General features: G+C 26.0%; 1 long non-coding RNA gene across 1 annotated transcript in view; it reads right to left on the reverse strand.

The window, feature by feature from the left end:
- The window catches only part of LOC145303564 (uncharacterized), a 395,244-nt gene that overhangs the window by 165,097 nt on the left and 218,827 nt on the right, over positions 1 to 11,320 (reverse strand). Inside the window, exon 3 of the long non-coding RNA XR_013873740.1 lies at positions 5,357 to 5,569. This is a non-coding gene — a long non-coding RNA (uncharacterized LOC145303564). The remainder of the gene's footprint in view (positions 1 to 5,356; positions 5,570 to 11,320) is intronic.

The following is an 11,320-nucleotide window of genomic DNA, read 5'->3' on the forward strand; positions in this document are numbered from 1 at the left end:
GTATTACAAATGCCGTTATCATAACGATTGCCACAACTGGAACATTTTTCGAACAAATTAAATCCTTTTCATATAAAAAAAAAAAACTAGAATAAAATGAATAAAAAAGAAACAAACAAAATTGTCAGTCATAATCAGATGTTGATAGGGCAGATTTTGAATTGTAAAATCAAAATAATTATAATTGAAAGATTTGATATAATATATATATATATATATATATATATATATATATATATATATATATATATATATATATATATATATATATATATATGATATGATGTCATATAAAGTATTGCACCCAGAAACGGACTTATATATCCATCGGTACAAATTAGAATGAAGTGGTGATTTGAAAGAAATTGAAAGAAGTAAAACAAAATAAAGAAAAAATTTTAAGTTTACTGTTTCAGGAGTATATTAGAATTAGTATTAACTACGTTATATAAAAAAAGAGTAAATATTAATTTAAATGTAACTATAAAAATAATTAATAACATTTCAAAATACGACAAAAATTTAATTGGGACTAAAAGATCTAATAGCATTAAAAATAAGGCGATCATTTAATTGAGATTTGAAAAATAATTAATATCATTTGTAAATTAGTTAATTATTTAATTGAAGTATTAAAAATAGTTAGCGTCATTTTAAACCATGGTTAGTATTTAATTAAGACTTCAGTTTTCCTGCTTTCCAGTTGACTACAATATGATCGTCTTCCAGTCCAACGTGAACAAGTTTTTGATGAACGGTTCCAATTTACCAAATTTCCACTACTAACGATTACTACATTTTCCCATTGATTACTGTACACTCAATAATCCTTATCCCACGGGCTTTGATAAGTGATGACTCCTTTGTAAAAAAAGTGATAATTTAATTGAGAATTTCGAAATAATGACATTTATAAATAGAGTAATCATTTATACTATATATATATATATATATATATATATATATATATATATATATATATATATATATTTAAAGGAGATTAGAACAATAGTCTAAAGAGCAAGGTGTATTTTAATGTAATAGTAAAATTACAAGTTTAATTAAAATACAGGGAAAGAAAAAGTGCTCGTTGTAATTTAGATATATAATAAGCTCAATAGGTAAATATCCTAGAGCTAATGTAATATTTAGTAATGTGATTGATAATTTAAAAATCAAATTATAATTAAATTAAAAATCCGTTTCATAAGAAGGAACAACAACAGAATCAATTATTTGTACGATCGTTTCGGAAAACAATGTTTTTATTGTGGTACACATCAAGTTACGGAGAATAATTATTAGATATAGTTTTTTATTAAACAAGGTATCCTCATCAGCAAATATTGGAAAGGGGTTTTATTAAATGTAAAAGACACCATAAATAAACCTAGCATTAAAGTAAGGCAGATGTATCTGGAAAAAATTAAAATAAAGGTATGGATTTAAAACTTGATAAGAAAATTAATATGAGTTAGGGATAGAAATAAAATAGAGTAAAATTATAAATATAAAATTGGTTTACGTACAATATTATACATACATACATACATACATATACAAATACATACATGCATATATATGAAAAAATATACAACATATATATACATATACATAGATATACATATATATACATAAAAACATACATACAAATATTTACCTTTTAATTTTTCGCCTTTTGAAATCAGGAACTATGGTTAAAGTACTCATATAGATGCTTGCTATAGCTTTCCAGCTTAGGAAATGATAAATTTTCAAAGAGGACGCTTGTGTAATAATTTATTTCCGTTAACGTACTTTTGATTAACGGACGCCAAAATTTAGAATTCAGAAGAAATAGTAGGATAATGTTATTTTTATAATTAAATAATGTAAGGGGGATAATTAGGCATATTTCTTTAATGTAAGGGAGATAATTAGGCATATTTCTTTAATGTAAGGGAGATAATTAGTTTAACTTAATTTATTACAGAATAAAAAAATTGTAATATATTTTTACTAATAAGTAATTTTTAATGATTTAAGGTGGTTTATATTTATTAAATTTAAACCAACGTTTATGACTGCATGTGAATATTAGTTCATCTTTTGTATTTAATAGGGTGGTTATATTTTTTATATCTTTATATTTCAAAATTTGTACGGTCTCTTTTGTACATAGTGCACAGAATTTATCTCCTGGTTTATATGATTTGCAAGATTCAATTACTTGCCATTTTAACTTGAAAGGAATATTGTTATTCTTGAGTTGCCAAATATACTTGGTTTGACAGAGAGTTATTTTTAAAAGAATATTTGTGCGTTGAAATTCTATGTTTTATTAGGCCAGATGTGGAACAAAAGTATATTGCCTCTTGTTTATTGTGATTATTTTCCGTAAGGTCTGGTGCTGGATTATTATATGGTGGGTTGGTTTGTAATTGATCGGTAGATTGGTTAAAGTTGGTATATATATATATATATATATATATATATATATATATATATATATATATATATATAAGGTGAGCATTTAATTGAGACTTTCAAAATAATTAATGACATTTATAAATAAGGTGATCATTTGATTGAGATTTTAAATAAAATTAATAGCATTTATAAATTAGATGATAATTTAATTGAAATATTGAAAATAATTAACGTCATTTTCCACCATGGCAAGTATTTAATTGAGACTTTCAAAATAATTAATGGCATTTATAAATACGGCAATCAATTAATTGAGAATGTCAAAATAATTAATTGCATTTATAAATAAGACGATCATTTAATTTAGACTTTCAAAATAATAACTGATATTTATAAATACGGTAACTGTAATGTAATTTAGAATTTTAAAATAATCAATGGCGTTTAAAAATACGGCAATCATCTAATTAGGGGTTTAAAAATAATTAATGGCATTTATAAATGAGGTAATCATTTATTTGAGAAGTTCAAAATAATTAATGACATTTATAAATAAGATATTCATTTAATTGAGAATTTTAAAATTACTTATGGAATTGATAAATACGACGATCATTTAACTGAGAATTTCAAAATAATTAATGGCATTTGTAAATAAAGCAATCATTTAATTGAGGATTTTGAAATAATTAATTGCATTTATAAATAAGGTGATCATTTAATTTAGAATTATAAAATAATTAATGGCATTTATAAATAATGGGGTTATTTAATTGAGAATTTTAAAAAATAATGACATTTATAAATAAGGTTGCAATTTAATTGAGAATTTCAAAATAATAAATGGCATTTATAAATACAACGAACATTTAATTGTGACTTTAAAAGCAATGGCATTTATAGATAAGGCGATCATTTTAGACGTTCAAAATAATAGCATTTATAAAGAAGTGATAATTTAATTTAAACTTTCAAAGTAATTAATGGCATTTTTAAATAAGGTGATTATTTAATTGAAATATTGAAAATAACGTCATTTTCAGCTATGGTCAATATTTCATTGAAACTTTCAAAATAATTAATGGTAGTTATAAATAATGAATTTTGGAACAGGCATACTAGGTTGTAATTTGAACTATATTTTGTTTAATTGAATTTATGCAAAGGGAGTAAAAAGCTGGCCGAAACCTGTTGTAACTAAGCGTTTCGGCACCTTCCGACGGTTTACGGAATTTACCCGGAATAAGCCGAGCATAACGCTGCGTTATGCTCTATGAGTACCAAACGATTTAAGAGTTTAGAATCTCGTTTTTAGAAATGAACTTTTTATTTTAAAAAAATATCTAAGAAGGGTGAAACACATGTTTGAAGGAAATAAAGCGAATGATAATTTTTTGTTCTCAAAAACATGCTACACCGATCAACATGTGAAACTGGTGAATCAATAAAACATCGACATTTTAGCGTTTAAACTCTCGACGACAAAGGTCAGTAATCTCACGGGATAATCTAATCTATTTTTTTTATAGAAATGGAAAGTGCTCCAGACAAAGCATGAAACCATTTGATGAACTTAACTAAGACAAAACAAAACAAACAAAACAAACAAACAAACAACAACAACAACAACAACAACAACAACAACAACAACAACAACAACAACAAACGAAATAAAAAAAAACAGCAAAAAAACAAACCCATTTCCAAATCAAAAATCAGCCAACGACAAGTGCTAGATTTATAAATTACGACCTAAGAACAGCCATACTTCGCCTTTATTACAAACCATCTAGGGAATGTAAGGACTAAAGGACAAAATAAGCAAAGTGATAGATACGAGACTGCCAAATATAAATTCAAGTTTCATTTTCTACTTTCTTATATTAGTAATGGGGTTCTTATGAAAATACCCAGTGATTTTTCTGATTTTCAACAAGTTAATTTAGTTTCTGAGTTTTTAAGATGAGGATATATAATTCGGACTATTTGGATTATTCGATCTACTGGTCTCATTTTGAGTGTTGTTCACACAACTCGGGAATCTACACGAGAGTTGTTCAAACCCTCTTAGAAATGTGTGTGAAATTTGCTAAAATTTTATTTGTTCGATATGCATTTGTATATAAAGGAGTCTTGCAATAGTAAGCCACTAACTTATTCCCAACCACATTTCTTTGTGTGAACTGTTTCTTATCATGATGTGTAAATCTTCTCTGGAATGTATTGCTCATTGAGTTCGAAAATATATCACATGTACACAGTGTCCTATTTATAGAAGAGTCAAAATTTCGCTTTCTAAATAAAATAAATAACTTTTTCTTTTCAATTTGTATATTCTAACTCATTTTTTATAAAATTATTACACAAAGTTTTAACTCAATAGTAAAAAATAAAATTTGTTTTATCATGTGTTAATGTTTTAATAGCTTACATTTTTGAATTTTTGAGATGAGGATATATAATTCGTATAATTTGGTTTCTTCAGACTAACGTTCTCATATTGTATGTTATTTCGACAACATTTCAGTTGATGAAATCTTCGACATTCTTCAAATGTATTTTGCCAGACTAGGGAATCTTTCTGTCGAACCCGGGAGTCTACACAGAATTTCGAACAGAACCTTTCATTTAATCAACGGAAATAGCATGCTATTATTCCACCAAAGACATGACTGTTAATTCGCAACTATAGTTTTTGAGTAACGCCTGCACCGAGGATTGAGCTGTCAACCTCCAGAAGAGTGTAACTTTACAATTGAATCACCAAGTACTTTATCCGCTATGCCACCGAACCTTGTTGAACTGTTTCATTTTACGAATACATTTTTGCGTCCCTCTGAGCATCAGTATTTTTTTCTTTCCTCTTTTTGTCTTGTAAAAGCGAGCGTAACTTTTTAGCGGTAGCAGATAATAAAAAGCGCGAATAAAAAACAAGAGAAATACTTACCAACATTTAAATTCGTTGGTGGCATTTCGTACATTCCTTTCGTTAGTCGCAGTATTATTTCATTTTGTAAACAGTTCGTAGTAGTTTTTACTTTTTCATTTTTTCGTTTTTTTTTTTTTTTTTTTTTTTACATTTTCTTTGCTTTCTTTTTTATGTGTCAGATTTATATTTTTTAGCATCTGCGACGAAATCATGTTATTCTGGTTTGTCATCCTGAAAATGAATAAAAAAGTGCGGTTGAAATAACTTTAATAGACACAGATATCAAGTTCACCCATTCCTTCTTTTAGCACACACACACACACACACACACACACACACACACACACACACACACACACACACACACATATATATATATATATATATATATACGTGAGTGTTCGTGCATACATATAATTGCATATATATATATATGTGTATAATATTTCTCTTAGTTTAGAGACAGACAATCGGTCTTGGACAATAATTTTATCATTTGATTTTATGAAAGAAAGTCTCCTCAGGGGTATTGTTTCTGGTCCAATATTTATTGTCAAAGGTTATTAAAGATTTTCTCAACAAATATTGGACCAGAAACAATACCCCAACCATTTTAACGTTTTAATGGGTTCGACAGACTCAGCTCAGATCACTGATCTGGTTGGCCTTTTCCTCTTAGGTGAAATTCATAATATACTCCACGAACAATTCAGAGATGATGCAATTTTCGTAAGCATTATGAAAAAGCAATTAAATCCTTACATGAATTCTTTAAAAATTATGGCCTTACTATAAAAATCGACCCTAATAAAAAATAGTTAATTTCTTAGACGTAACCTTAAATCTTGAAAACTCTACTTTTGAACCCTAGCATAAACTAAACAATCTGTAATATATGTCCATAATGAATCCAACCACCCTAAGTCTATATTGAAATCAATAGTTCCCAATGTCTCTTTAAGAATTTCTAAACTATCTTCTAACAAATCTATATTTAACAAAAACACAAAATATTACAATGAGGCCTTTAAAAACTCAGGATACAAATCACAAATCAAATGCCTAAATAAAAACGATAAAAACACAAACTGCATAGAAACTATAATAATTGCAATAAACCTACTAGAAACATAATAACCTAAAATATGTCCATGTCATCCCACAAACAAATGGCAAAAAATAATCTAACTACAGTTCAAAACCAAATTATACCACAAGCATTAGCGACTAACATAAAGAAACCACAACGCAAAATCCGTAAGCGTAAAAACAGACATAGGGGAATCCTATGGTTCAACTCTCCATATTCTAAAAACCTTGAGACAAACTTAGCCAGGGAATTCTTTAAAATACTAGAAAAACAAAACTTTAAAGCCCCTCATAGATACAATAAAATCTTTAATAAGAACACTATCAAAGTGTCTTACTCAACTATGCCAAACCTACATAAAAATAATTAGTTCTAACAATAAAAATATTAGTAAGATACAAAATGCAAATATAGAAACTATACCAGGCTGTAGCTGTAGAAGAAAAAATAAATGTCCTTTACAAGGTACCTGCAAAATAAAAAATGTGATTTATAGCTTCACAGTGTCACAACTCCAAATATAAATTATGTTAATAGCAACCATATAAATCCCTCCTCACATACTAACTCTATCACACAGTTAATCAATGACAGCACCCCATTAATCAATCTACCAATCAAATACAACCAAACCTAATAATACCAATACCACTCTTAATCTAGCCTACAACAAATATAATGAACAAAATGCAATTTACTTCGGTTCCACATCTGGTCTTATTAAACACAGGATCTCGACGCATAAGCACTCCTTCAAAAATCCTTCCTTGAAAAGCCATGCTTCTTTATCTAAACATATTTAATGATAGAAGTATTCCCTTCAATTTAAAATGGGAAATAATAGGATCTTATAAAGCATATATGCCGGGGGGGGGGAATTCTGTGCACTTTGTAGATATGAAGCCTTAAGATTTTAAAATATAATAACACTAAAACCATTCTCTTAAACTTAAAAGATGAAATTCTTTTGGGATGCATTAGGTTCGATAAATTTAAGCCACCATAAATCATAAAATTTTCTTATTACTAAGTTATTTTAAAATTTATAATTTATAACTTAATAACTATTGTTATTATAGTTTTATTACTATTATTATTATTATTATTATTATTATTATTATTATTATTATTATTATTATTATTATTATTATTATTATTATCTTATCTGATATTTTCCATTATTGTCTATTTTATTTTATTATCTATTTTACTTTGAATTTATATGTTATTATTTTTTATTAATATTAGTTCTATAAATATTATAGTTACTATTATAAATAATATTATTTAATTACTACCAATAAGATTCATGGTGTTATTAATATTATTTTATTAAAATTACTATCTTTAAAACATTATATAAATAACTAACTTATAAGTAATTAGTGGTTATCTCCCTTTGAACAATAAAATTATTCTTTATTTTTCTATTTGAGTATCATTGTTAAAAAACGAAAGTTATCTCCCTTTATAATTGAAATATTTAAGATAAATTCAAATATAGCGTTTCTAACGATGTCAAACTGGTAATATTATTTTATTGGCGTCTCCTTTGAAGTTTGTATATATCAACATTTTCAACCATTCATAACCTACATTTAACATGCCAATAAATGCATTGACGATGATACTTACGAGCTTTAAAGGCGGACGATTAAAAGGTATATATATTGTTATTAGAAATATTGAAGATATCCCCTCTTAACCTTACTTTTCCACCCGATTTTATTTTATTTTATTTTTTATTTTATCTTACTTTGCTTATCAACATCAAAATAATTAACTATTTGCCTTTATATTTAAAATATTTTCCAGATACTTACTTAAAAAATGCTAGTTTTATTTTTGGTGTCTTTATACCCCCCATCTACTATTTTTGCTGATGAGGAGACTTTGTTTCATAAAATCAAATGATAAAATTATTGTCCAAGACTTATTGTCTGTCTCAATAAAAACATCGTTTTCGAAACGATCGTACAATTTATTGATTTTGTTTATTCTTCATTGTGAAACCGATTTTTAATTTTTAATTATAATTATAAATTATCAATCATCTTACTTGATATATACATACATATATATATATGCATATATATATGTATATATATACATATATATATATGTATATATACATATATATATGTATATATATTCATATATATATGTATATATTGAGTAAGATGATTGATAATTTATAATTAAAATTAAAAATTAAAAATCGGTTTCATATATCGGTATATATATATATATATATATATATATATATATATATATATATATATATATATATATATATACCAGATTGTAGTCTACATTGCACTGTAGAGAATTTACTGTTGATTTTATGATTCTTTATATAATGGCTTGAGTTAAAATTTACAGTGCAAAAAGTTAAGTATCATAATCTAATCGTACTCTAAACAAAACCATTCATTTCGGTTGCGCTTCTGTTTTATCAAAGAACGAACTGTTGATTTTATAAAATTATTTTACACCATGGCTTGAATTCAAGTTTAAAATACAAAAGTCAAGCATCATGATCCAATTGTGCTCTAAACAGAAACATTCACTTCGAACGCGACTCTGTCTTATCAAATAATTCTACTGTTGATTTTATATATTTGGTCTTTCTGCTTGTGATTTTAGGTTCTATAAGGTGTCAACTTTGGTTAAAATTGGATATCCTTTTTAATCGTATTTTTTTCGATTTTCGATTTTCGAGGCATTCCGATCATTGCCAAACAAATCAGATATATTTCTGTGGAATTTTTTTTAAAAATCGGCCCAGCTGTTTCAGAGTCTATAGGGAACGGAGTCACACACAGAGAAAAAGTACTATTTATATATGTAGGGATATACAATAGCTCTAGTTCAGCACAGTTGAGCTATTAATTTGTTTTTCTAAAATAAAATATACATTTGAAATGGGAATTTATATTTGCAACATCATGGGAAAAATCCAATATTTTTCCAGATTACCATCTAAAAACAATTTCGGTTCTTAATTTTCGATTCCGATACATTTAGCAATTCCGATTCTTTTAAAATCTTTAATATTTAGCTACAGTTTTTTTTTTGTTTCTTTAACTTTTGGGATTACCGTAAAACCCATAAAATAAATCTATACTCCTATAATTCTTTTTGTGTGTATTGATATTCATATTAAAAAAAACTTCATAGCTCAGGCATTCACGTCAAATGAAAAAGTAAATCGTAAGCTAAACGTTTTGGTTTCGATTCTTGGTGGTGACGCACGAGTAATTTTTTTTTTAACTTAAAATCATTAGTATATATTGGGTCCAATATAATATGATAACAAATACGAAATTTGCATTAAAAAAAATTATTAATATCATATTTAAGCGTATTTTACGACCGGGCAGTGCCGAACAGCCTGCTAGTGCTCTATAAATTTTAGTTTTACTATAAATACATATCATTTCATCGTTAGAAATAACAATGGAAACTTTATATTTAAGCAAATACAAACGAGCGAATACAAAATAATTAGAAGAATTATTTTTGACATCGTAACATGGACTCAAATTTTCCGACTTCGATACTGAACTTTTCTTAACACTATATATATATATATATATATATATATATATATATATATATATATATATATATATATATATATATATATATATATATATACATTGTAAGGAGTCTATGGGGATCGATTAACGTTTCAGCATTTACACGTCTCGTCAGGAGTCCAAACTTAGAGGCCTGACAAGACATTAAAACGTTGATCGATCTGCAATATTTATACGTTTGTTTACTAATATATATATATATATATATATATATATATATATATATATATATATATATATATATATTGTGTACAGAAAGTTGTTAGTTGAGACAGGTCATTGGTACCGTCGGTTTCAAGCCCGATAATAAGGCCCGTTTAAGGTATCCTTATCAAGCTCTCTTCAGCCAATATTCGTCTATCTTATAACCGGAAGTGTGAAGTATATATACCTCGCGAATCCACGTTCAAATCTCGTTTTGTATAATCCCCCCTCTTTTTTTATCTATCTATCTATCTATCTATCTATCTATCTATCTATATATCTATCTATCTCTCTCTCTCTCTCTCTCTCTCTCTCTCTCTCTATATATATATATATATATATATATATATATATATATATATATATATATCGGATAATGTAATACCTAATTTACAACTTTGAATTATTTAAATTTAAGATCTAATTTCGAAAAAATGTTTTTTTATATGAATCGATTTTAATTTGAACCCCATTTAATTTTAAAATCTCTTTCCTGATGTATAAAAACTTTAAAATCTGTATTGGTATCGGTTAAAAACTTAAAAATTCGTTTAATTATATCGAATTACATTTAAAATTTCCAAAAATACGTTTAAAGTTTAAAAAATATATTTTTAATTATATCGAATCACGTTTAAAAATTTCGAAATACGTTTAAAATTTATTTTTAAAAAACCTAAATCTTTCAAGGTTTGGGGAAGTGAGTATTTATCTATCCTAAGTGATTTCCCTAGTTTATTAACATTATTATCTTTTTCTATAGTTTTAAATTCGAAATAGATTATAAATTACATTTATAAAATATAATTAAATTTTATATATATATTTTTTTTATATTACATTAATTAAAAATCTATAATATAATTGCGATTAAAATCCAAGTTTACCGACTAATTATTTATGTATTTACAATTTTTTTTTCTTTTACAATTTTTTTCCTTATATATATATATATATATATATATATATATATATATATATATATATAAACAACATCTAAGTGTTGTTCTTTTCATTGATCCAATTTATTAGGAGCCCCTTCCTTCTATGTATGCAACTTTTCAAAGCTTCACTCCTCACATTTAA

Source organism: Euprymna scolopes, chromosome 19, assembly GCF_053919585.1.
Source record: "Euprymna scolopes isolate OS-2025 chromosome 19, ASM5391958v1, whole genome shotgun sequence".
NCBI classification, from domain to species: Eukaryota; Metazoa; Mollusca; class Cephalopoda; order Sepiida; family Sepiolidae; genus Euprymna; species Euprymna scolopes.